This window comes from Callorhinus ursinus, unplaced genomic scaffold, assembly GCF_003265705.2.
Source record: "Callorhinus ursinus isolate GAN/ISIS: 27379988/994484 unplaced genomic scaffold, GSC_fseal_2.0 scaffold16, whole genome shotgun sequence".
NCBI classification, from domain to species: domain Eukaryota; kingdom Metazoa; phylum Chordata; class Mammalia; order Carnivora; family Otariidae; genus Callorhinus; species Callorhinus ursinus.
In genome coordinates this window covers 27,012,811-27,038,737 of record NW_027397078.1, presented here as the reverse complement: position 1 = coordinate 27,038,737, position 25,927 = coordinate 27,012,811, and the positions used below count along the sequence as shown (strand labels likewise).

The 25,927-nt window shown below is 38.4% G+C and overlaps 1 long non-coding RNA gene and 1 pseudogene across 1 annotated transcript in view; both read right to left on the bottom strand.

Moving 5' to 3' along the window:
* The window catches only part of LOC141374323 (uncharacterized), a 409,949-nt gene that overhangs the window by 82,761 nt on the left and 301,261 nt on the right, over positions 1 to 25,927 (bottom strand). The gene's annotated exons all lie outside the window — the stretch shown is intronic.
* On the bottom strand, positions 5,731 to 5,815 carry LOC112813021 (U4 spliceosomal RNA; annotated as a pseudogene).

Genomic DNA, 25,927 nt, shown 5'->3' with positions numbered 1-25,927 from the left:
GTAGCATTCTATAATCAGTAGTCTTGGTGTGTGATAGGGGTTTGTGCTGGTCTATCGGGGGAAGAGCCTCCTGTGCTGGATTTCAGGTGGACTTGCCTAGGAAAGATGCATCTACAGGGTGCAGCAGAGTGGGGCTTGCTTTATATGGCTCCAGCCTCCACTGGGGGTGCTGTATTACTCACTGAATTTGGTCAGTGCTGATGGGCAGAGGAAAATGGCGTCAAAAGATTAACACACATTGAAATTTTTCTAACATGCTAAGCATAACATAACCAAAAAGAGCTATTTTGGAAAAAAAATGACCTAGCCAATTTCTCTGGTACAAATGTTCTCACTTGCCTAATTTCTTCTATTACAATATTGTTTAAAACTAAATTAAATGTAATAATTGAATTTATTATCAAGATTACCAGTATATTTGTTGAAAGCTGTAAACTTTATAAATGTTTGTTAAAAAGTTTGTAAAATGTTTTACAATGCTGAAAAAGATTGATCCTCAAAACCACACTTTGAGTGTCAACTGTGTTCAGCTTATTCTTCCTATTAGAAAACTGAAAATTCACGGAGAGAAAGAAATTGTCAGAGAGGAATGAAAATGGACATGTTTATAATCTTATTTAATCTTAGTCAAAGGCATTTAGTATTTCATTACCTTCTCTCTGTTTCTGTCTCTGTTTCCCTCTCTCTCTCTCCCCCTAAGGTAGCATGACTTTCTAGAAAAACACTCAGGCCTTAGAACCACTCAAACCTAATTTCAAATCCCATCAATTCCATTTCCTCTCAGGATGTCAATTTGCTCATCCGTAAGGTTGTAATAATAATACATATTTTATAAAGTTATCTTAAAGATTTACTTAAATGTTATAGTATAGTGTCCATCATGTTTTACAAAGGAATGTTTAAGAGCAAACTTCCTACAGAGGATGCCAGCATCATTAGACCTGAGTGTTGTGCTGAGCAACTTCCATTTGCTTCTCTAAATCCCCTCTACCCCTTCTCCACTCAGCTCTGTTCCAAAGGGAACAGGAACTAGAACAATGCCCTGGAGAACAGGTAAAGACCTCCTGGGTTAAGGATTATTCGACTTCTGCTATTGTCTTCTCTCATGCAGTGGAACTCAAAACTATGGATGACACCAGCACTGAGAAAACAAATTCTAGACTAAAATTCAATGGACAGCTCCCTAAATCCCACAAAACTGAGCTACCAAGGGAGCTGCTACAAAGTCAGGAAGTCACAGCTGTCAGTTCCAAACTCCTATAGCACACATCACAATCTGCAGCAACAGGGATGCCTTACATGCTGTCTCTCTTCCCACTCAACTCATTTCCCAATTCAAGTTTCACACAAGAGCATATTATTGGTGGAACACAAATCACATTTAGAATTCTAGCTAAGAGGGATTTTTTTAGTCTTTGAAGTACAGAAGGGCACACTAGAAATATGTTGGAACAGGAAAGTAAGCCACTCTTTAGCATCTGCTAGAGTATGCTATCAAGCTCAAGCAGTTGGCGATGGCCTTTCTTTGGCATTTGAAAAGACTGGGAGAAGCACAACTGCAGATTAAAGCTGATAATTAATGGAAGATACTATAAAATGAAGCAAAGGAGCTGACTGTGAACCTCAAAAGAAGTCATATGAAAATCATCTTCTTAAAGATATCAAGTGTAAGGATCTTCATGAATGCAATTTCTCTAAACAGTGCAGCCTCTTCCTCCATTTCTTGCTGTTACTTTTAAGATAAGGTCCGGGTTTATTAATTGGGTTTCTTAGGCCCATCATGACATGGTACTTTATAATATGGGCCCTGAAAGTCTGCACTAAAAGTCCAGATTCTACATATGATCATTGCAAATGCTTGCCTATTTTCCTTAAGGAAGAACTGGAAAACATGGGAAGCTGTTTAGACTGCTGTCATCATTTTGTATAATTACAAAACTCAACAAAACAGCTGCAAGTGTGCAAAACAGCTGCCAATGTGCAGAGTCTGAAAAAAAGCCTATCACACACAGGCTGTTTTCTGGAGAATTCACAGAGAGCTGTGCTGGGGTATGTAGGGCAGTTTGCAGTTATATGCCACAAGCTGTTGTCAACAGCTGCCTTTGCTGGAATCCATGCCTGTAATCACACACACACACACAGACACACACACACACACAGAGAGAGGGAGAGAGAGAGAGAGAACTTTTTAATGTTTCTACAGAGGAAGTCTTTCTATTGAGTTGATTTTTGTTGGAAGATTGTCTTAGAAAATGTCCCCAAACTAACTTCTTAAAAAAGATCACAAGGTAAAAATTCCACAAATTTGCCATTCTTCACACTCATAAAACTCTGTTAGCATCCATTTGGGCAATTATATTTGCTTGCTGGGATTTCCTTTTCTTATTATAGAAAAGTATGTCCCACCTGAAAAAGAAGAGAAGTGCCCCAGAGAACAGCCAAAGACCTCATGGATTGTTGGGTGATACTGCTTTCTTCTGCCATTGGTTTCCTTCTTCTCACACAGTTAAACTCAAATCCAGATGTATGCTTTCTTTATGCCACTTCTTGCCAATTTGGAGCTATGGGTGGAGATAGTTTATTGAATGATAGTTGGAAATAAATACCAGTAATCAAGATCTACCACAAAACTTGGGGATTATCAAAAGACTGATTCACATGAAAAAGTCTGAGGAATGAAAGAAATGTTTTGTCTTCTTTGGAGGTATCTTTTTTTTTTAATCTCCCCAGCTTTCTCTCTAGTTTTCCTAAATCACTGAACTTCTTTCTAGTCCACCTACTACAATTTACTTTATTGCTTCTTATATGGTCCCAAGAGAAATATCATGAATTGGACCAGGGCAGTTTGTAGCCATAGACAAAATTTCAACCCTGGTTTAAATCCATCTTGCCATCTTTTGCATGCACCCACCTCACTTTCTGAACATGAAAGGAAACAGGTATGAAGGTGGGCTCATTTTAGGTTTATGACTATGAGCCACACATGGGCCTTCAGTGCTGCCTGGCAGTGTTATACTTCCCTGTGGTCAAATCATTCTCCCATTATCTAAGATGACTATGTCACACAGTTGCCTCCTGCCTCAAAACTCCAACACCTTTTCCCCACTCCTCACTTTCAGCTGATGAGTATGCTTCTTGTTTTACTGAAAAATCAATTTAAAAGAGTCATAACTTCCAGGGCACCTGGGTGGCTCAGTTAGTTAAGTGTTTGACTCTTGATTTCAGCTCAGGTCATGATGTCAGGGTCATGAGATTGAGCCCTGTGTCGGGCTCCCTGCTCAGTGGGGAATCTGCTTGAGATCCCCTCTCTCTGCTCACCCTCAAATAAATAAATAAATCTTTAAAAAAATAAAAATAAAAGAGTTGTAACTTCCATATCCTTCACCATCACATCTTCCAATCTCATTGCATCACCTTCTCTCCAGTTACAACAAATAAACTGTCTGGCTTCTATCTTTATCTATTATCATACGTATCCTTCTCACTATTTTAAGAACAATGACTCTGTAACTGTCCCCTTTTCTCCTGCAGCATTTATTTTTCTATTATTTTCATCAGCACACAAGCATGCTGAAATAGCTCCAATCATAAAAAGAAATCAAAGGCATCCAAATCGGCAAAGAGGAAGTCAAACTCTCACTCTTTGCAGATGATATGATACTGTATGTGGAAAACCCAAAAGACTCCACCCCAAAACTGCTAGAACTCATCCAGGAATTCAGTCAAGTAGCAGGCTATAAAATCAATGCACAGAAATCAGTGGCATTCCTATACACCAACAACAAGACAGAAGAGAGACAAATCAAGGAGTCGATCCCATTCACAATTGCACCCAAAACCATAAGATACCTAGGAATAAATTTCACCAAAGAGGCAAAGGATCTGTACTCAGAAAACTATAAAATACTCATGAAAGAAATTGAAGAAGACACAAAGAAATGGAAAAAGGTTCCATGCTCATGGATTGGAAGAACCAACATTGTGAAGATGTCAGTGCTGCCTAGAGCAATCTACACATTCAATGCAATCCCCATCAAAATACCATCCACCTTTTTCAAAGAAATGGAACAAATAATCCTAAAATTTGTATGGAACCAGAAGAGACCCCGAATAGCCAGAGGAATATTGAAAAAGAAAAGCAAAGCTGGCGGCATCACAATTCCGGACTTCCAGCTCTATTACAAAGCTGTCATCATCAAGACAGTATGGTTTTGGCACAAAAACAGACACATAGATCAATGGAACAGAATCGAGAGCCCAGAAATGGACCCTCAACTCTATGGTCAACTTATCTTTGACAAAGCAGGAAAGAATGTCCAGTGGAAAAAAGACAGTCTGTTCAACAAGTGGTGTTGGGAAAATTGGACAGCCACATGCAGAAGAATGAAACTGGACCATTTCTTTACACCACACACAAAAATAGACTCCAAATGGTTGAAAGACCTAAACGTGAGACAGGAGTCCATCCAAATCCTAAAGGAGAACACAGGTAGCAACCTCTTCGACCTCAGCCGCAGCAACTTCTTCCTAGAAACATCGCCAAAGGCACAGGAAGCCAGGGCAAAAATGAACTATTGGGATTTCATCAAGATAAAAAGCTTTTGCACAGCAAAAGAAACAGTCCACAAAACCAAAAGACAACCGACAGAATGGGAGAAAATATTTGCAAATGACATATCAGATAAAGGGCTAGTATCCAAAATCTATAAAGAACTTATCCAATTCAACACCCAAAGAACAAAGAATCCAATCAAGAAATGGGCAGAAGACATGAACAGACATTTTTCCAAAGAAGACATCCAAATGGCCAACAGGCACATGAAAAAGTGCTCAACATCGCTTGGCATCAGGGAAATCCAAATCAAAACCTCAATGAGATACCACCTCACACCCGTCAGAATAGCTAAAATTAACAAGTCAGGGAACGACAGATGTTGGCGGGGATGTGGAGAAAGGGGAACCCTCCTACACTGTTGGTGGGAATGCAAGCTGGTGCAACCCCTCTGGAAAACAGTATGGAGGTTCCTCAAACAGTTGAAATTAGAGCTACCATACGATCCAGCAATTGCACTACTGGGTATTTACCCCAAAGATACAAATGTAGGGACCCGAAGGGGTACGTGCACCCCAATGTTTATAGCAGCAATGTCCACAATAGCCAAACTGTGGAAAGAGCCAAGATGTCCATGGACAGATGAATGGATAAAGAAGAAGTGGTATATATACACAATGGAATATTATGCAGCCATCAAAAGGAATGAGATCTTGCCATTTGCAACGACGTGGATGGAACTGGAGGATGTTATGCTGAGTGACATAAGTCAATCAGAGAAAGACATGTATCATATGACCTCACTGATATGAGGAATTCTTAATCTCAGGAACAAACTGAGGGTTGCTGGAGTGGTCGGGGGTGGGAGGGATGGGGTGGCTGGGTGATAGACATTGGGGAAGATATGTGCTATGGTGAGCGCTGTGAATTGTGTAAGACTGTTGAATCACAGATCTGTACTTCTGAAACAAATAACGCAACATATTTTAAGAAAAAAAAAGAAAAAGAAGAAGATAGCAGGAGAGGAAGAATGAAGAGGAGTAAGTCAGAGGGGGAGACGAACCATGAGAGATGATGGACTCTGAAAAACAAACTGAGGGTTCTAGAGGGGAGGAGGGTAGGGGGATGGGTTAGCCTGGTGATGGGTATTAAAGAGAGCACATTCTGCATGGATCACTGGGTGTTATGGGAAAAGTTTTCAATTAGCAATAATCGCGCCTCGGATAAACCTCATTGGCTACGATACTGCCACTGTGCAAAGCTCACTGGGTGTTATGAACAAACAATGAATCATGGAACACTACACCAAAACAAATGATGTAATGTATGGTGATTAACATAACAATAAAAAATTTAAAAAAAAAGCAAAAAAAAAATCTCCCTTGTTTCAACATTTCATTACTCCATTTTATAGCCAAAGTCTTCGAAAATGTTGACCGTACAACCTTCACTTCTTTCTTTCCAACTTCCTTGAATCCACTACAACATGACTTTTTTCATCAACACTCCACTGAAATCTGCTTCTGAGTCTCCTCCACATTGCCAAATCCAATCTTCATTTCTCATATTCCTTGAGGTCTTAGCATTATTTGTCAAAGTTGGTCATTCTCTCCTTCATGAAACACTTTCTTAACTCAGCTTTCAGGGCTGGTTTTGCTTTCCCTGATGGCTGGCTCTTCTGAGTCTCCTTTGCTATTTTCTTGTTTCATAATCTGTCATAATGCCCAGGAGTCAGTCCTCATACACCTTCTCCTCTGTACACTTTCTCTCTAAATGATTTCATTTTCCCTTAAATACAATTTAATATCTCCAGCTCCAACTTCTCCCTGAATTTTAGTCTCCTATCTCTTGCTCACTCTTGGATTTCTATTAAAGACCTCAAAATTAACATGTCAAAAAATGAACCCTAGATTCTCCCTTTTTTGCTCCCTCTCAGTAAATGTTTCCCATCTCAATAAATGGCACTGGTATAGTGCCATTTCTCTGTAAATGTTTCTCATCTCAATAAATGGCACTGGTATAGACTAAATATTTGTATCCCCCCCATTCATATGTTGAAATCTTAGCCCCCAATGTAATGGTATCAAGAGGTGAGGCCTCTTGGAGGTGATTGAGTGATGAGGGTGGAACCTCCATAAATGAAATTAGTACCCTCATAAAGGAGAGCATAGAAAGGTCCTTCACCCCTTTTGTCATGTGAGGACACAGAAAGAAGACAGCTGCCTATGAAATAGGAAATGGGCCCTCACCAGGCACTGAATCTGCCAACACCTTGATCTTAGACTTCTCAGCCTCTAGAACAATGAAAAATAAATTTTTGATATTTATAAGCCACCAGTCTAGGGTATTCTGTTATAGCAGCCCAAACAGTTTAAGACAGGCATCATTATCATACATTTGCTCAAGTCATGAAAGTTGTAGTCATATTTTACTCTCTCTCTTACAAACTACATTAGCAAATCCTGTAGATTCTACCCTCACTCATTCCACCACTTCCACCAGTACTCCAGGTCACAGCCACCATGATCTCTCATGTTCTTGGATTACTACAGTAACTTCTGACCTTGTCTTCTACCTTTCACTCTTATCTCTCTATAGTTCATTCTCCTAGAGTTTTTAGAATGACTGTTAAAAAGTGTAAGTCAGTGTGTGTCATTCGCATGTTCACAACTTTCCAGCGGTTTCCCGTGACACTTAACAATAAAATCTAGTCTTTATTGTGGCTTACAAAGTCCTTCACTTTGTGGCCTCCGGCTATTTCTCTGGCCTCATTTCCTACCACTAGCTCTCTTTTTCACCAAGCTCAAACCACACACTGGCCTCTTGCGCTTCCACTAGCACAACAAACACGTTCCCACCTCAGGACCTTTGCACTTGACATTCTTTCCTCTCTCAGGGACTGTCTTCTCCAATATCTTCACATAACTCACTCTCATTTCATTCAGGTCTCTGTTCAAATATCTCCATGTTGAGGTCTTCCTTGATCACTCTACCTTAAATGGCATCACCCATAATCCTATTCTAATGCACTGATTAATTTCCTTTTCATAATATCACTAACATTAAAATACATATCCACTAATCGACTTTATTTTGTGTACTGCTGTATCTCCAGTGTCCAGAACAGTGGTTTAATCTAGTAAGTCCCAGTAAATACTGTTGAACTAATTAATCAATAACTTCCTGAATAACCTTGAGATAGGGGACTATTCTTATCTTAATAGGGTATCAGTCCTATTATCAGTCCTCCTATGGAGCAAAGGTGGATGGGAATGTCCCTTTTCCTTGAGTAGTAGATTCAGTTCATAATGGGAAAGTCTAGGCACCAGCAAGGCTTCATTTACAAGGATCTTTGTAAATTAATAAAAAAAGGTACACCACAAAATCTAGAATGCCTGAGCATTCCCACTTTAAGAAGCAGTTTTTCTGATTCCTACTTGATATAACTCACTATATGAATGTGCTTTGTTGATGTGCCATTTTAAACTTAGTCCAGAGGACGTTAAGTATTCCAAACAGTTTCTGATTTGGATTTTAAAATGGCATTTCTGTCTTTAAAATGGAGGAATGTTTGATCTAGTATTTGATAATAAAGAAGTTTTCACCAATAAGCCAGAAACCTTTTCAAGAAAGATTTATCATGTTGATTAAGTTGAGATGAGTGTTTAAAGATGTTTTCATTCTTCTGGGTGGAGCAACTAAGAGTTCCTCTTCAATGTTCTGTTTGCTTTGCACCCCGGGGATTTTTACTGAGGGTGTTTCAAGTAGACGCCAATATTGGTGCTCTTCCTCAATTCACAGGGGGAAAAGTTAGATTAATAGATGCAAATTTTTCAATTTTATAATTCCATCAATAAAGTTTTCTCACACTGACTGGTGGGACAGCAAATGACAAAATTATTAAAGTGGCAGCAAATGCAGACTAGTGGAGTAATTTAGAAACTCTTTCTATTCACATATGTGGTTGTTGTTATGTATTGCAATCATATGCCATATTTACTGAGTAAAACTGCTCCTAATTCACAAGATTGAGTTATATATGTCAGAATTTCAAGGTATTTCTCAAAGGGCACTGTGATTCTCAGATGCTTCACTGTCTGAACTAGACTGACAATTTCCCCTTACAGAGGAATAAACTAAAATTTCCTGAGATCATGCTTTATCTCATTTAAACTTTTAACTTTATTTATTTTTTAAAAGATTTTATTTTTGACAGAGAGAGTGTGAGCACAAGCAAGGGGAGGGGTAGGAGGAGAGGGAGAGGGAGAAGCATACTCCCCGCTGAACAGGGAGCCTGACGCAGGGCTCATCCTAGGACCCCAGGATCATGATCTGAGTTGAAGGAGAACTTTAACCAACTGAGCCAACTCAGGCGCCCCTAAATTTTTTAATTTTTAAATTGATTATGACAACCACATTTTATAGATGTGGAAACTGAGGGTTTAGAAACATAGATTACCTGTTTCAAATCACACAGGTATAAGGGATAGAGAATCCAGTGTGCAAACACATATGGATAAAAATCTATACCAAATTTGCAGCTACTTTGTGAGACTGGCTTAAAGATACCAGTACAGGGTGCCTGGATGGCTCAGTCAGTTAAGTATCTGCCTTTGGCTCAGGTCATGATCCCAGGGTCCTGGGATCAAGTCCCCTGTTGGGCTCTCTGCTCAGCAGGGAGCCTGCTTCTGCTTCTCCCTCTCCCTCTGCCTGCTGCTCCCCCTGCTTGTGCTCTCTCTCTCAAATAAATAAATAAATTTTTTTTAAAAAAGATACCAGTACAATGCCAAAACTGTATTCAGCACTCTTTTCCTAAACTTAATATTTCAAAAATACAAAAAAGAAAATAATATAATGAACACCTGTGTATCAACTACCTAGTTTAAGAAATCAAATATTATAAAACAATGGAAGTTCTTATATATCCCTTCTGACATTTCTCCCACCCCAAAATTTAGGTTTATTATTCCCATGAATGTGTTTTGATTGGGATTGTATTGAATTCTTAGATTCATTTTGGGACAATTAACATTTATGATTATTGAATTTTCTTCTTCATAAACATGGTATATCTCATTTCCTTGAGTCTCCCTTAGTCTTGTAATAACAGTTTATACTTTTTCTCCATTAAGGTTGTGTACATCTTTAGTTACATCTATTTGTGGGTATCTTTTTAAATTGCTATTGAAAATGGCATCTTTTAAAAATTACATGTTCTAACTTTGTTACTGATGAAATGCAATGGATTTTCACATATTAATTTTTTCCAAGTTTTTATTTAAATTCAAGTTAGTTAACATACAGTGCAATATTAATTTCGGGTGTATAATACAGTGATTCAACACTTCCATACAACACCTGGTGCCCTCCTTAATCCCTATCACCTACTTCACCCATCCCCCCACCCACTTCCTCTCTGATAACCATCAGTTTGTTCTCTATAGTCAAGAGTCTGTTTCTTGGTCTTCCTCTCTTTAATCCCCCTATGTTCGTTTGTTTTGTTTCTTAAATTCCACACATGAGTTTCACGTATTAATCTTATATTTTGTTAATTTGCTGAATATTCTTATAAATTCTAATAATTTTTCTATAGGTTTTCTTGGGTCTTCACTATAGACAATTGCATACTCTATAAATAGTGTTAGTTTTATCCCTTGCTTTCCTAATCTAATAAATTTTATTTTTTTTAATTCTTGTCTTACCAGGCTGGGCAGAATTTCCATTGAATGTTGATATGAAGTAAAACCAATGGTATCCTTGCCTTGATCCTTATTTTAAAAATGAGGCTGCTAGCCTTAAGTATGATATCATTAAGTATGGTGCTTACTATGGAAGTTTTTTTTATAGATACTCTTAATCAGGCTAAGGAATTCTTTTGTATTGTTAGTTTGTAAGAGATTTCTAAATCATAAACAAATACTGAATCCTGTCAAATGATTCTTCTGCTTCTATTGAGATAATAATACATTTTTCTCCTTTACTTGTTTATTGTGTTGAATTACATGAATGAATTTTCCTAATGGTAAGCCAACCTTGTGAAACAGGATTTTATTTATTTATTTTTTAAGATTTTATTTATTTATTTGACAGAGAGATAGAGCCAGAGAGCACAAGTGGAGAGAATGGCAGAGGGAGAGGGAGAAGCAGGATCCCCACTTGAGCAGGGAGCCCGATGCGGGGCTCAATCCCAGGACCCCGGGATCATGACCTGAGCCGAAGGCAGATGCTTAACCATCTGAGCCACCCAGGCACCCCTGTGAAACAGGATTTTAAAATGGACTATTTTAATCCCTGTTGGCTGAGGCCCAAAGACAATAAACACATTCCAATGAGAGGTATGAGACCACCATGCTGGTTTTGTAAAGGAGGTAGTTGCAAACTAGTTTTGTGACCTTAGCAGATCACCAATCCCCACATCTAAAAGAAGCTGGAGAAGACAAGTAAAGGCTTGGAAATTGGGAGAAGAACTGGAAGAAAGCTGTAGACATGCTGTGCTTCTAAAGCTCTCTCAGTGTAATGGCTTGGTAGCAGGGCTCACATTTACCTTAGGCCTTGGGAAAGGACCTTCAATGGAAGCACTTGAAGGTTTGAAATGTGTCACCCAGATCCCAGGAGACACAGTATATTGGTTGTCAACACGCTTGAAAAATATGAAGGACAGGAAGGCCTCAGAAAAGGCCATTAACAGTACTCCATATAAAACAAATTCATTTTAAACATGAGCTAGGTTCAGACAGTGTTGATGCTGGTTCATGGAAGTATTAATCAAGAAAGAACTTCTTCATCTTCTCACCTGCACCTCTGGTGCAATTCTAGAGGGATCACCAACCTTCATAAGCAATATGGAAGAGAAGGGTTAGACATACTCAATGGAGAAAGTGAGAAGATACTGACCACATCTCCTTCCTTACTTCAGCTGCCCAGAAGATATAACTTTAAAGAAATATTAAAGCTTTAATTATTACTGATTTTTAATTAAATTGAGACTCTTCTGTCACAAAACATAACCAAAATGCTCAAGAGTCATGGAACTGCCTTAGCTGTGATCAAGAGAAAAGAAGATCTAATCCCACAGAGTGGACTTAAAGTGGCAATATGGGAATCAAAGTTGTTTTCTGATTATACCCCATGAGTCCTACTTATTCAATTTACTAGTTATACATTTAAAAAAATTCTAGTATAATTAACAGTGTTATATTAGTTTCATGTGTACAATATAGTAATTTAACACTTCCATACATCACCCTGTTCTCCTCACATCAAGTTTACTCCTTAATCCCCATCATCTAGTTCGCCCATTCCCCCACACCCCCTCCACTCTGGTAACCATCTGTTTGCTCTCTGGTAATCATCTGTTTGTTCTGTTTGTTAAGAGTCTGTTTTCGGATTTCTCTTTTTTTTCTTTGTTCACTTGTTTTGTTTCTTAAATTCCACATATGAGTGAAATCAATGTGGTATTTGTCTTTCCCTGAACTAGTTACACTTTTGTGCTTGAGTTTAACCTAACCTGGCTGTATTATATATTTTAAGGGATGCCTGGGTGGCTCAGCTTGTTAAGTGTCTGCCTTCAGCTCAGATCATGATCCCAGGGTCTTGGGATTAAGTCCCACATTGGGGTCCTTGCTCAGCTGGGAGCCTGCTTCTCCCTCTGCCTGCAGTTCTCTCTCTCTCTTTCTCTCTGACAAATAAATAAATAAAAATTTAAATTCCACATATGAGTGAAATCATATGGTATTTGTCTTTCTCTGAACTAGTTACACTTTTCTGCTTGAGTTAAACCTAGCCTGGTTGTATTGCATATTTTAAGACATTAATATACAAACATACTAAATAAAATATTACTGGTAATATTTTTATAATTATGGAAATACTTCTGTAATATTTTATTTAGGATCTTTTGTTTATATTAACTAGTGAGATTAGCCAGCAATTTTCCTTTCTTAAAATGCCCATGTCTATATTTTGTATGAAGATTATATTAGCCTCAATAAAATAATTGTTTCATCATTTTCTATTGACTGGTGAATCTATAGATAGAAATTTTATGAACATTTGGTAGAATTCATTCATAAAATTATTTAGGCCTACTCTTTTGTACTTGTGTAGAAGTGAATCTTTAGCAACTGACTCAGATTCCTTAGTGATTATTCAAGTTTTCTGTTTTCTATTTGTCAGTTTTAATATTATATTTTTCTAGGGAATTGTTTTATATGTTTTCAAGTTTAGGAGCATGAAGTTGATTAGAAAATCTCTTATCTTTTTTAAGATTTATTTACTTGAGAGAGAGAGAGTGAGCACATGGGAGGAGGGGCAAAGGAAGAGGGAGAGAGAGAATCCTAAGCAGTCTCCACGCTCAGTGCAGAGTATGATGCAGGGCTCAATCCCATGACCCCAAGAACATGATGTGAGCCAAAATCAAGAGTCAGATGCTTAAAGACTGAGCCACCCAGGTGCCCTATATAGAAAGATATATTTGTATCTATTCAGCTCACTGCAATTTTATCACATGTGTAGATTCATGAATCCACCACCAAAGCCAAGATACAGAATAGTTTGATCACTACAAGGACACCTCACACAACCTTTTTATAACTGCACCCACTTCCTTCCCATCCCCTGCCCCAGTCTCTAAGAGCTGGCAACCACTAATCTGTTCTCTATTTTTTTATCATTTCAAGAATCTTACACAAATGAAATGATGTGGTATGTATGTAACCTTTTGAGATAGACATTTTTTCACTCTGAATTTTCTGGAAATCTATCCAAGATGTTGTATGTATCAACAGTTCATTCCTTTTTATTGCTGAATAGTATTCCATGGTATGGAATCACCACAGGTGGTCTAATCATTCACCTGTTGAAGGTAATCAGGGTTGTTTAGTGTTGTTTCCAGTTCTTGCCAACTTTGAATAAAGCTATTATTAACATTTGTGTACAGGTTTTTGTGTAAAAATAAATTTCATTTCTCTGGAATAAATGCCCAAAAGAACAACTGCTGAGTTGTATGCTATATGTATGTTTAGTTTTTTATGAAACTATCTGTTTTCTATATTGGCTGTACCATTTTACAGTTCCACCAGCAATGTATGACTTATCCAGTTTCTTATAATACCTGCCACGATTTGGTATTGTCACTAATTTTTTTATTTTAGCCCATCTGATATGATACAGTGAAATCTCATTGTGGTTTTAATTTTAATTTCCTAATGGCTAATGAAGGTGAACATCTTTCACGTTTATTTGCTATCTATATATCTTCTTTGATGAAATGTCTGTTCATGCTTTTTGCTCATTTTCTAATTGGATTGTTTTCTACCACTGTGTTTTAACAATTCTTTATATATTCTGGATACTAGTCCCTTTTCAGATGTGTGGTTGGCAATTATTTTTTCCCACTCTTTTTTTCTTCTGTGTAGAATGCAACTTTCTTTTTATTAAGTTCAATTAGCCAACATATAGTACATCATAATTTTTTGACGTAGTGTTCAATAATTCATTAGTTGCATATAACACCCCACATATAATAGTGAAGCTTGCAAATCTTAGAGCCAAAGAAGTTATCCTGAGAGCAGCTAGGGAGAGGAGATTCCTTATGTATGAAGAGAGGAACATCAGAATAACATCAGACCTATCCACAGAAACCTAGTAGGCCAGAAAGGTCTGGGAAGATATATTCAGGGAACTAAATGAAAAGAACATGCAGCCAAGAATACTTTATCCAGCAAGGCTGTCATTCAGAATGGAAGGAGAGATAAAGAGTTTACAGGACAGACAGAAACTGAAAGAATATGTGACCACCAAGCCAGGCCTACAAGAAATATTAAGGGGGATACTGTAAGCAAAGAGAGACTTCGAGAGTAACATAGACCAGAAAGTAACAGACACAATCTACAGAAACAGGGACTTTGCAGACAATACAATGGCACTAAATTCATATCTCCCACTCTTTTGCTTACCTTTTCATCCTCTTCACATGGTTTTTCAGAGAGAATTTCTTTATTTTGATGAAGTTCAATTTATTAATATTTCTTTTTATGGATATTTTAGGTGTCCAGCGTAAGAAGCCTTTGCCTAGCCTTAGATCCCAGAGATTTTCTGCTACATTTATTTCTAAAAGATACTTAAGCTTTACAATTTACATTTAACTCTATGATGCATTTGAAGTTAATTTTTGTGTAAGGTGCGAAGTTTGAGTTAAGGTTGGTTCGTTCGTTCTTTCTTTCTTTCTTTCTTTCTTTCTTTCTTTCTTTCTTTCTTTCTTTCTTTCTTTCTTTCCTTTCTTTCTTTTCTTTTCTTTTCTTTCTTTCCTCCTTCCTTCCTTACTTCTCTCTCTCTCTCTTTCTTCTCCCTCTCTCTTTTTTTCCCCCAATGGATATCTAAATGCTCTAGCACTATTTGTCAAAAAGGCTATCCCTCCCCCTTTGAATTGCTTTTGAACCTTTGTCAAAAATCAGTAGGATATGTGTAGGGGTCTATTTCTGGGGTCTCTATTCTGTTCTACTAACCTAGGTGTCTATCCCTTCATCAGTACTACACTGTCTTGATTACTATAGCCATACCGTAAACCTTAAATTGGGTAGAGAGATTCCTCTCACTTTTTCTTCCTTTTCAAGATGGTTTTAGATCTTCTAGGACTTGTGCCTTTCCATATAAATTTGAAAATAAACTTAAATATTTCTACAAAAATCCTTGCTGGGATTTTGCTAGGGATTGCACTTAACTGACATATCAATTTAAGGAGAATTGACATCATTACTATGTGTCTCCATTTATTTAGGTTTTCTTTGATTTCTTTCATAAGCATATCGTAATTTTTCATAATACAGGTCCTTTTCATCTTTTGTTCAGTTTATACCTAAGTATTTCATTTTCATCAAGCAATTATAAAAGGTATTTTGTTTTTAATATTGGTTTTTACAAGTTTGTTCTTAATCTATAGATATGTGGTTGATACTTGTATCCTGCAACAGTGCTGAGATCACTTATTAGTTCTGGAAGCATTTTTGTAGATTTTTGGGGATGTCCCACACAGACAGTCATGTCATCTGCAAATAGAGACAGTTGTACTTCTTGCTCCCTAATCTGGATTCTTTTTATTTTGTTTGCCTAATTGCAGTGGCCAGAACAACCAGAATTATATTGAATAAGAATGGTGAGAGGGGACACCTATTCCACATTCCTGATCTTAGGTGTAAAACATTCATTTGTGCACCATAAAGTATGTGATTACATATAGATTTTTTGTACATTCTCTTTATAATTTGAGGTTGTCCCCTCTATTTCTAACCTGATGAAAGGGTTTTGTTGGAGTTTCCTTTTCACGTATGGTTGTTGGATTTCTTCAAATGCTCTTTCTGCATCAGTTGATATGATAATATCATTTTTGTTCATTAGCCTATATTGATTATGTTGGATTACATTGATTGATTTTCAGATATCGAACCATCCTTTCATACTTGGGCTATTTTAAATACCTCATATAAGTGTAATTGTGCAGTATTTGTCCATCTGTGATTGGCTTATTACACTTAGCATAGTGTCCTCAAGTTTCATCTATGTTGTTGCACATGACAAGATTTCCTTTTTTTAAAGCCTGTATAATAATTCCATTATATGTATGATCATATTTTCTATATCCATTCATCCACTGATGGACATTTAGGTTGCTTCCACATTATGGTTCTTGTGAATAATGCTACAATAACCATAGGACTACAAATATCTCTTCAAGATTCTGTTTTCAAATTGAATGAATACCTCAAAAATGGTACAGCTGGATTATATGGTATTTCCATTTTTATTTTTTTGAGGAATCTCCATACTGTTTTCCATAGCACCTCCATCATTTTTACATTCCCACCAATAGTGTACAAGCATTCCAATTTCTCCATATTCTCACTAACACTTCTTATTTCTTGTTTTTGCTTTGTTTTGTTTTTTGATAATGGCCATCCTATTAGGTATGAGGTGGTTTCTCATTGTGATTTTCATTTGCATTTCCCTGAAGATTACTGATGTTGAGCAACTTTACATACAATTGTTACCCATTTGTATATCTTTTTTGGAGATATGTCTAATCAAGTTCTTTGGCCATTTTTAAATCAAGTGATCTGGAGTTCATTCTCCTTTTTCATTTTTTTCTTCTTTTTTGCTATTGAGTTGTAGGAGTTCCTTATAGTTTTTGGATATTGGCCTCTTATCACACATAAAGTTTGCATTATTTTCTCATATTCTGTAGGTAGCCTTTTCATTCTGTTAGTTATTTCCTTTGTTGCAAAGAAGTTATTTGGTTTGATGTAGCCCCATCTCTCTCTTTTCTCTTTTGTTGCCTATGTTTTGATATCATATTCAAGAAATCATTGCCAAGAACAATTTCACGAAGCTATCTTCTATGTTTTCTTCTAGGTGTTTGACAGTTTCAGTTTCAGGTCTTTAACCTATTTTGAGTTGATTTTTGTGTATGGTGTAAGATAAGGGTTCAATTTCATTCTTTTCCATGTAGATCTCCAGTTTCCCCAATACCGCTGGTTGAAGAGAATATCCTTTCTCTATTATGTAGTCTTTGCACCCTTGTTGAAGATCAGTTCACCATATGTGTGTGGGATTATTTCTGGGCTCTCTATTCTGTTCCATTGGTCTGTATGTCTGTCTTTAGGCCAATACCATATTGTTTGGATTACTGTAGCTTTGTAATGTGTTTTAAAATCATAATATGTGATGACTCCACCTTCCTTTGTTCTTCTTTCTCAAGATTGTTTTGGCTATTTGGTATTCTTTGTGGTTCCATATGAATTTTAGTACTGTTTTCTCTATTTCTGAAACAAATGCCATTGGTTTTTGATATGGACTGTGTTAAATCTGTAGATCATTTTGGGTGGTATGGACATTTAACAGTATTAAGTCTTCCAATCCAAGATATGTTCCCATTTATTTAGGTTTTTTTAATGTCCTTCAGTAATGTTTTGTAGTTTCCTTTTATTTAATATCATTTTTTATTGTGTTCAGTTTGTCAGCATATAATACATCATAAGTTTTTGATGTAGTGTTCAATGATTCATTAATTGCCTATCACACCCAGTGCTAAAAACCACAATGAGATACCACCTTACACCAGTCAGAATGGCAAAAATTAACAAAACAGGAAACAAATGTTGGCGAGGATGTAGAGAAAGGGGAACTCTCCTACACTGCTGGTGGAAATGCAAGCTACTGCAGCCACTCTGGAAAACAGTATGGAGGTTCCTTAAGTCATTACAAATAGAGCTACCCAGCAAGTGCACTACTAGGTATTTCCCGAAAGATACAGATGTAGTGAAAAGAAGGGGCACATACACACCAATGTACATAGCAGCAATGTCCACAATAGCTAAACTGCGGAAAGAGCCGAGATGCCCTTCAACAGATGAATGGATAAAGAAGATGTGGTACATATATACAATGGAATAGTACTCAGCCATCAGAAAGGATTTTTGTAGTTTCCATTTGAAAGTCCTTCACCTACTTGGTTAAGTTTATTGCTAATCTATCTTTCTCTCTCTCTCTCTCCCTCCCTCCCTCTTTCTCTTTTTCTTTCTCTCTCGCTATTATAAACAGAATTGTTCCTTAATTTCCTTTTCAGAGAGTTCATTGTCAGTGTATAGAAATGCAATTGATTTTTGTATGTTGATTTTGTAACTGCAACATTACTAAATTAGTTTATTATTTCTAAGAGTTTTTTGTGGTGTTTTTAGGGTTTTCCACATATAAGATCATTGTGAACAGAGATAATTATACTTGTCTTTTTTCCAATTTGGGAACTTTTTATTTATTTATTTTTTTTACACACTTGCTCTGGCTAGGACTTTCAATACTATGTTGAATAGAAGTAGTGATAGTGGGCATCCTTGCCTTATCTTAGAGGAAAATATTTTCAGTTTTCTACCACTGAGTATGATATTACCTGTGGGCTTTTCATATATGGCCTTTATTATGTTGAAGTAATTTCCTTCTCTTCCTGGTTTAAAGTTTTTATCAGGAAAGGTTACTAATTTTGTCAAATGCTTTTACTGCATCTATTGAGATATGTGATTTTTTAAAAAAGATTTTATTTATTTGTCAGGGACAGAGAGAGTAAGCAAGCACAAGCAGGTGAGCAGCAGGCAGAGGGAGAAGCAGCCTCCCCACCAAGCAAGGAGACTAATATGGGATTCGATCCCAGGACTCCAGGATCATGACCTGAGATGAAGGCAGACACTTAACTGACTGAGCCACCCTGGTGTCCCGAGATATGTGATTTTTATCCTTCATTCTGTTAATGTGGGCTATCACAATGATTGATTTTCATATTTTGAACCATCCTTAAATTCAAGAGATAAATCCTTCTTAAAGGAATTAATGGGAAAAGAGCTCATCAGATTTTAATAGATGGAAAGTACATAATGGAGTAAAAGAGATTTTTGAGTAAAGGGTTGCTAAAAGAATAAAACATGCTTAGAAATAGCTTTTTCTTAACTCTAAAATTTATTTCCAAGTGCTTGTTTTTCTACCCTCACTATAATGGTTACTTCTATGTGTCAACTTGGCTAGGTTATAGTACCTAGTTATTTAATCAAGCACTAATCCAAGTGTTGGTGTGAAGTATTTTGTAGATGCAGTTAACATCTACAATCATCAGTTGACTTTAAGTAAAGGAGATTACCCATGATAATGTGGGTGGGCCCCATCCAATCAGTTGAAGGACTTAAGAGTTTCTGGAGAAGAAGAAATTCTTTCCTAAAACTGGAGCCTCAGTTCCTGAGTTTCCAGCTTGCCTGCCTGCCCTATGGATTTCAGACTTGCCAGCTCTCACAACTGCATAAGCCAATCCCTAAAAAGAAATCTAAAAAACCCATAATTTTCTGTTCCCTCCTTTGACAATTCATGTCATCATCTTCCTCTTCTCATAAAATCATCTATTCTTCATCATCACTGTTAGCAACTTATTTTTTATATAACTTCCCATGTATTAAACACTTCGACATCTGCCTCAGTCTTTCTTTCCCAAGTCATGCCATCCTCTTGGGTGACCCCAGTGTCCTTGTTGATGACCCACCAACAACCTATCCTATACATTTCTTGACCCTTCAATTCTAGTGACTTCTGTACGTCAGATACACACACCCATGGCCAAAACCTGAACTATCTGTACCCTGACTTCAGGGAATCTGGGTCACCACAGCAGCCAACTCCAAAATTTGCAGTACTGTCAAATATGAACAGGGTGGAAATATCTGGAACAATGCCAGAGTCAGTATGGAAGGGGGCAGTTGCTACTCCTCAACTTATATCAAAGAAGTAGATAAGTGTTTACATCTAAAGAGGATCATTTATACCAGACAACTTGGATACCCAATGTTTTGGGTGAAAGTATTTGTTTTATTCTTCCTTTTTTAAAGATTTTATTTATTTGTCAGAGAGAGAGAGAGAGTGCATGCACAAGCAGGTGGAGTGGCAGGCAGAGGGAGAAGCAGGCTCCCTGCTAAGCAGGGAGCCTGATGTGGGACTCGATCCCAGGACCCTGGGATCATGACCTGGGTTGAAGGCAGATGCTTACCCGTCTGAGCCACCCAGGCTCCCTATTCTTCCTTTTCCATCTAAAAGAGTTACTCTCTCTGTCCTCTCATTTCTGAAACTAATTCTTTTCTTTATTTCTCATTCTTTTCTTCTAGAGGCTTTCCCTTTCACCTAATTGTAAATTCCTGTGAGACTTCACTTTCTCCTTTCTGAAAGATTTGCAATTTACATGGCATATTACCTAATTCAACATCATAAAATTACAGATATCACAAAAATTACATTGAAAATAGGGGTAAGTTCCTTTTTAAAGGTAAGAAAATGCAAGGACATCAACCACTCTGGGAGGTTATGTTGGAATTAATACTTTCTTTTCTATTATAGTTGGCCACAAAGGAAGGAAAGGAAAAAATAATTTGTTTGTTAGAAGAATAGGAAAGAGTAATGGAGTTAGGGCTTGTAAAATCCTAAAGAAGAGGAAATATAAAGATATATCACATTGCTTCTATTTTTATTTTTTTAGGTATACCTTGGGAATTTTTATTTTATTTTTTTTATTTTAATTATGTTATGTTAGTCACCATATAGTACATCATTAGTTTTTGATGTAGTGTTCCATGATTCATTGTTTGCATATAACACCCAGTGCTCCATGCAATACGTGCCCTCCTTAATACCCATCACCGAGCTAACCCATCCTCCCACCACCTTCCCTCTAAAACCCTCAGTTTGTTTCTCAGAGCACACTGCTTCTTTAAAAGAGCCTGGGATAGTGAATAGTTAAGGGTAACTAGGCAAACTCAAATCCATCTAGTTTTAAGCAGCAACAAATAAAAGTAACTGCTTCTTCTCTTTTCCTCTTCATCCCCAGAGAGTTAGAAAACTGGCAAAGGTAACTAATTCCTCCCCTTTCTAGGAACTTAGCTCCTGAAATGGATCTATTATTCTTTGAATGTTCTAACCACACAAAACATTTTGTAAGAATGCCCTGAATAAAAGAACCATAGCATAGCTCTCTCATGGCTATAGACTAGGACACTGCACAGACCTCCAAAACTTGTTTGCTTTAGAGTTCAGAGAATTAAGTTTGTCAATTTCTCCACTCTTTAGGAAATACCAAAATGCTAAATTAACCTGTTAAGCTATCACTTTTCATGGTCATTTGGGCAGGGGGTGGGGGAGGATGGATAATAGGACAGTTTCCAAGGCTCCAAATTTCAAAGCTGCCTTTGATACCCTTCTCTCTTCAACAAGTCCTTTTACTATCTCTTCCTTTACATCATCTTTTATAATCCTGCCCTTCTTTTCCATGTTCACTGCCAGCACCCTGGTTCTGTAACACATTCTCTCAAGACAGAAACATTGTAATAAAACCTCAGCAGCAGTATTCCTGCATTTTTTCTGTAGTATCCCTTCCAATTTATTATTACTACAGAACAGAGATTCACATTTCTAGAACATATCATGGCAGTCCTATATTCATAAACATTTAATGACTGCACTTCGGAAAAAAGGTAAAGTTCAAACACATTGCAAAATGGCTTCTGGGGTACCTTCCAAAATTTACAGACAGCCTAATATTTCACTTCTCCTTAGCCATACCAGTTATCTTTCAAAAACAAAATAATAATATTCTGCTAAAAAATTCTAATTCACACACAAATAATGGAATTATCTGATTTTACAATTTTAGAAAACTTAGAGAACTTCAAAGAAAGAGCTGTTTCAAATCTCTTTTTATCAATCTGTCCCTGACACACTTCAATTTTTTTCATCTGGCATGCCCACACTAAGGTTTACATGAGTTAACATATACACAGAGCTTAGAGCTGTGCTTGGCACACAGAAGCCCTATTCAAGTATTTACTATGATTAGTATATAGTTAGTAATGGGAAGTGTGCAATCTCCAGATGAAGACAGACCTGGGTTTTGGATTTTATGTCTGGACTCACTAGCTTCGTGATCATGAGTTAATCACTTAATCTTTCTGGGTCTTTGTTGATTCTTGTGCAAAAGAGATAATAATAACTACCATGAAGAATTATAAAATAAAAGATAATGAAGGCAAAATGCCTAGTATAGGACCTGGTACATAGCAGGCACTCCATAAGGGGAAGTTTTTACTATTATTATTCATTTCTGTACTTTTTTCTCTGTGTTCCCCAGACCAAATACCCCTCATCATTACTTCTCTTCCCTCATTTGAACCCTATCCACCTTTTCCTGAGAAACCAGACACAGAAGATTCATCATTCTTTTCCCTCACTGACGATTTAACTGTACAGCTCATTTGGCTCATGCATGGCGAGAATATTTTATAGTAAGAACTCAATTCCATATTTGCCAGATATCAACACCTTTTTTTTCCCAAACAGCTTTACTGAGATATAATTCACATGCCATATAATTTATCCATTTGCAGTGTTCAATTCAATGGATGTTAACATATTCATAGAGTTGTCCATTCATCACCACAATCTTTAGACCATTTTCATTACCCCAAAAATAAATCTCACTCCCCACAGACATCAAAACCCCAGATCCTCCACTCCCTGCAAAGCATAGGCAACAATTAACCTACTTCCTGTCTCTACAGATTTCCTAATTCTGGAAATTTCATAAAAATGAAATCATACAATATACGATCATCTGTGATTTCCTTCTTTCATTTAGTATAATGTCTTCAAGGTTTGTCCAAGTTTTGCATATATTTATATTTCATTTCTAGTCACAGCTGAATAATATTCCAGTATGTGATTGTAACATCAAAGCCTTTTAAATTTTGTTTCTTGGAAAGAGAGACCAAAGGCAACAAAGACTAGAAAGGAACACAGACAATCTACAGGGACAGCAACTTTACAGGTAATACAACGGCACTAAATTCATATCTATCAATAATTACTCTGAATGTAAATGGACTAAGTGCTCCAATCAAAAGACTTAGGGTAACAAGGGGGCGAAGCAAGATGGCGGAGGAGTAGGAGACCTGGATTTCGTCTGGTCCCAGGAATTCAGCTAGATACGGATCAAACCATTCTAAACACCTACGAACTCAACAGGAGATTGAAGAAAAGAATAGCAACAACTCTTTGAACAAAAAGTGACCACTTTCTGGAAGGTAGGATGTGCGGAGAAGTGAATCCGAGGGGATATTTGGGAGGATAGACGGCGGGGGAGGGGGCCTCCGTCGGCCACTTCTGGCAAGTGATAAGAGCGGCGGAGCACAAAATGCCAACTTTTAGAAGTCGGCTCTGCTGAGGGACGTCACTCCAGTGGCTAAGCGGGGGGTGGGGTGTGTGTGTGTGTGTGTGTGGAACTCTCGCTGGCACAGTGTGGTCTCAGGACCCTCGGGGTCACAGAAAGACCGGGGGTGCCTAAGTGCGGCAGAGCTCCCAGGGATCGGAGCGGGGAAGCCGGCTGCACAGACGGAGCCCAGGCGCGGGCTCTCAGCTCGGGGTGGCCATAAACCGTGATCCACGGCAGTTGGGCCACTGCTCTTCCAGCAGGGACCCAACAAGCGGCAGATCCGGGGAGAATCCCCTTCTTCCCTGGGGAGGAGCGGCGCGGGAGCGCACCGCGGGGATCTGCTGGGTTTGGAGACTCCACACGGGGTCATGTGCCAGAGATAGAAACCCTTGGTCACAGGCCGGGTGAGCACGGAGTGCGGCCAGAGACCGGGGAGACGGGAGTGATTGACTGCTTTTCTCTGGGGGTGCACTGAGGAGTGGAGCCTCGAGTTCTCAGCTCCTCTGGGCAGAGATTGGGAGGCCGCCATTTTCACTCTCATCCCCCTTGCCAAACCGAAAGCTTGCAGGGAACAAAAGCTCTCCAGAACAAACCCGAGCAGATTACTTAGCCCAGACCCGCATGGGTGGGGCAATTCCACCTCCGGCAAAGACATTTGGGAACCACCGCAACAGACCCCTTCCCCAGAAGATCAGCAAGAACCGCCAGCCAAGACCAAGTTTACTGATCAATGAGAATGGCAGAAATCCAGCGCTAGGGAAATACTGCACATAGAATTCATGGCTTTTTTACCATGATTCTTTAGTCTTTCAAAGTTAATTTTTTTAACTATTTTTTTTATTTTTCTTTTTCCCTTTTTGAACCAACATCTAATCAAACCCTTTTTTAAAAAACATTTTTATTTTTCCTTTTTAGAGTCAGTTCCTTCTTTCATTTAGTATAATGTCTTCAAGGTGTCTGTTTTTGTGCCAGTACCATACAGTCTTGATGATGACATCAAGACAGTTCTCTCCCTTCAGAGTAGTTACCCTTAATTTGGCATATATATATAAGTTGTTCTCTCTTTAAAATTTTGAGATACAGTTTCTTCTCACATATCAAAATATACCCTAAATCTCTAGGGGACAGCTTTGTTCTAGTCTCCTGCCCGATTACATTCTCTCCTTTTTTTTTCAAATCCTCTTTTTTCTTTTTTCAAACAACCTCTTAACAATTCCTTTAATAAAATCTTTTATAATTTTCACCTTTCCAGTCATATGCCATCCCTTCATCGTATTAACCCTTAATTTTGTACATATATAAGTTTTTCTTTCTTTAAAATTTTGGGAGGCACTTTCTGCTAACAGACCAAAATACACCCAAAATCTAGTGTGTGGCACCGATCTATGCACCAGCCTGATCATATTTGATCATATTCTGTTTTTTTTGCTTTATTCTGTTTTTTTTTTTTTTTCTTTCTTTCCCTTTCTTTTCCCCTGGTTACAGGCCTTTTCTGATTTGTTTAGAGTATATTTTCTGGGGATGTTGGTACCCTGTTAGCATTTTGTTCTTTCATTCATCTATTCTCCGATGGACAAAATGACAAGACAGAAAAAAATCACCTCAATAAAAAGAACAAGAGGCAGTAGCGACTGCCAGGAACCTGCTCAATACAGACGTTAGCATGATGTTGGAATTAGAGTTCAGAATGATGATTTTAAAGATACTAGCTGGGCTTGAAAAAAACATGGAAGTTATTAGAGAAACCATTCCTGGAGAAATAAAAGTACTAAAATCTAACCAAGTTGAAATCAAAAAGGCTATTAATGAAGTGCAATCAAAAATGGAGGATCTGGGGGGTGGAGCAAGATGGCGGAGGAGTAGGAGACCTAGATTTCGTCTGGTCTCAGGAATTCAGCTGAATAGGGATCAAACCATTCTGAACACCTACGAACTCAACAGGAGACCGAAGAAGAGAGTAGCAACAACTCTCTGAACAGAAAAGTGACCACTTTCTGGAAGGTAGGACGTGCGGAGAAGTGAATCCGAGGCGATATTCGGGAGGATAGACGGCGGGGGAGGGGCCTCCGCCGGCCGCTTCTGGCAAGTGCTAGAGCCGCGGAGCACAAAATCGGACCTTTTAGAAGTTGGCTCCGTGGAGGGACGTCGCTGCAGTGGCTAAGCGGGGGGTGGAATCCTCCCGGGACAGTGTGGTCTCAGGACCCTTGGGGTCACAGAGAGACCGGGGGTGCCTGAGTGCGCCAGAGCTCCCAGGTATCAGAGCGGGGAAGCCGGCTGCAGAGACGGAGCAGAGTCGCGGGCTCTCAGCTTGGGGTTGCCATAAACTGTGATCTGCGGCCCAGTCGGGGCACGGCTCCTCCAGCAGGGACCCAGCAGGCGGCAGATCCGGGGAGACTCCCCTTCCTTCCCGGGGAGGAGCGGTGTGGGAACGCACTGCAGGGATCTGCTGGGTTTGGAGACTCTGCGCGGGGTCGGGTGCCAGAGATAGCAACGCTTGGTCACAGGCCTGGTGAGCACGGAGTGCGGCCAGAGACCGGGGACACGGAAGTGACTGCTTTTCCCTGGGGGCACACTGAGGAGCGGGGCCCCGAGTTCTC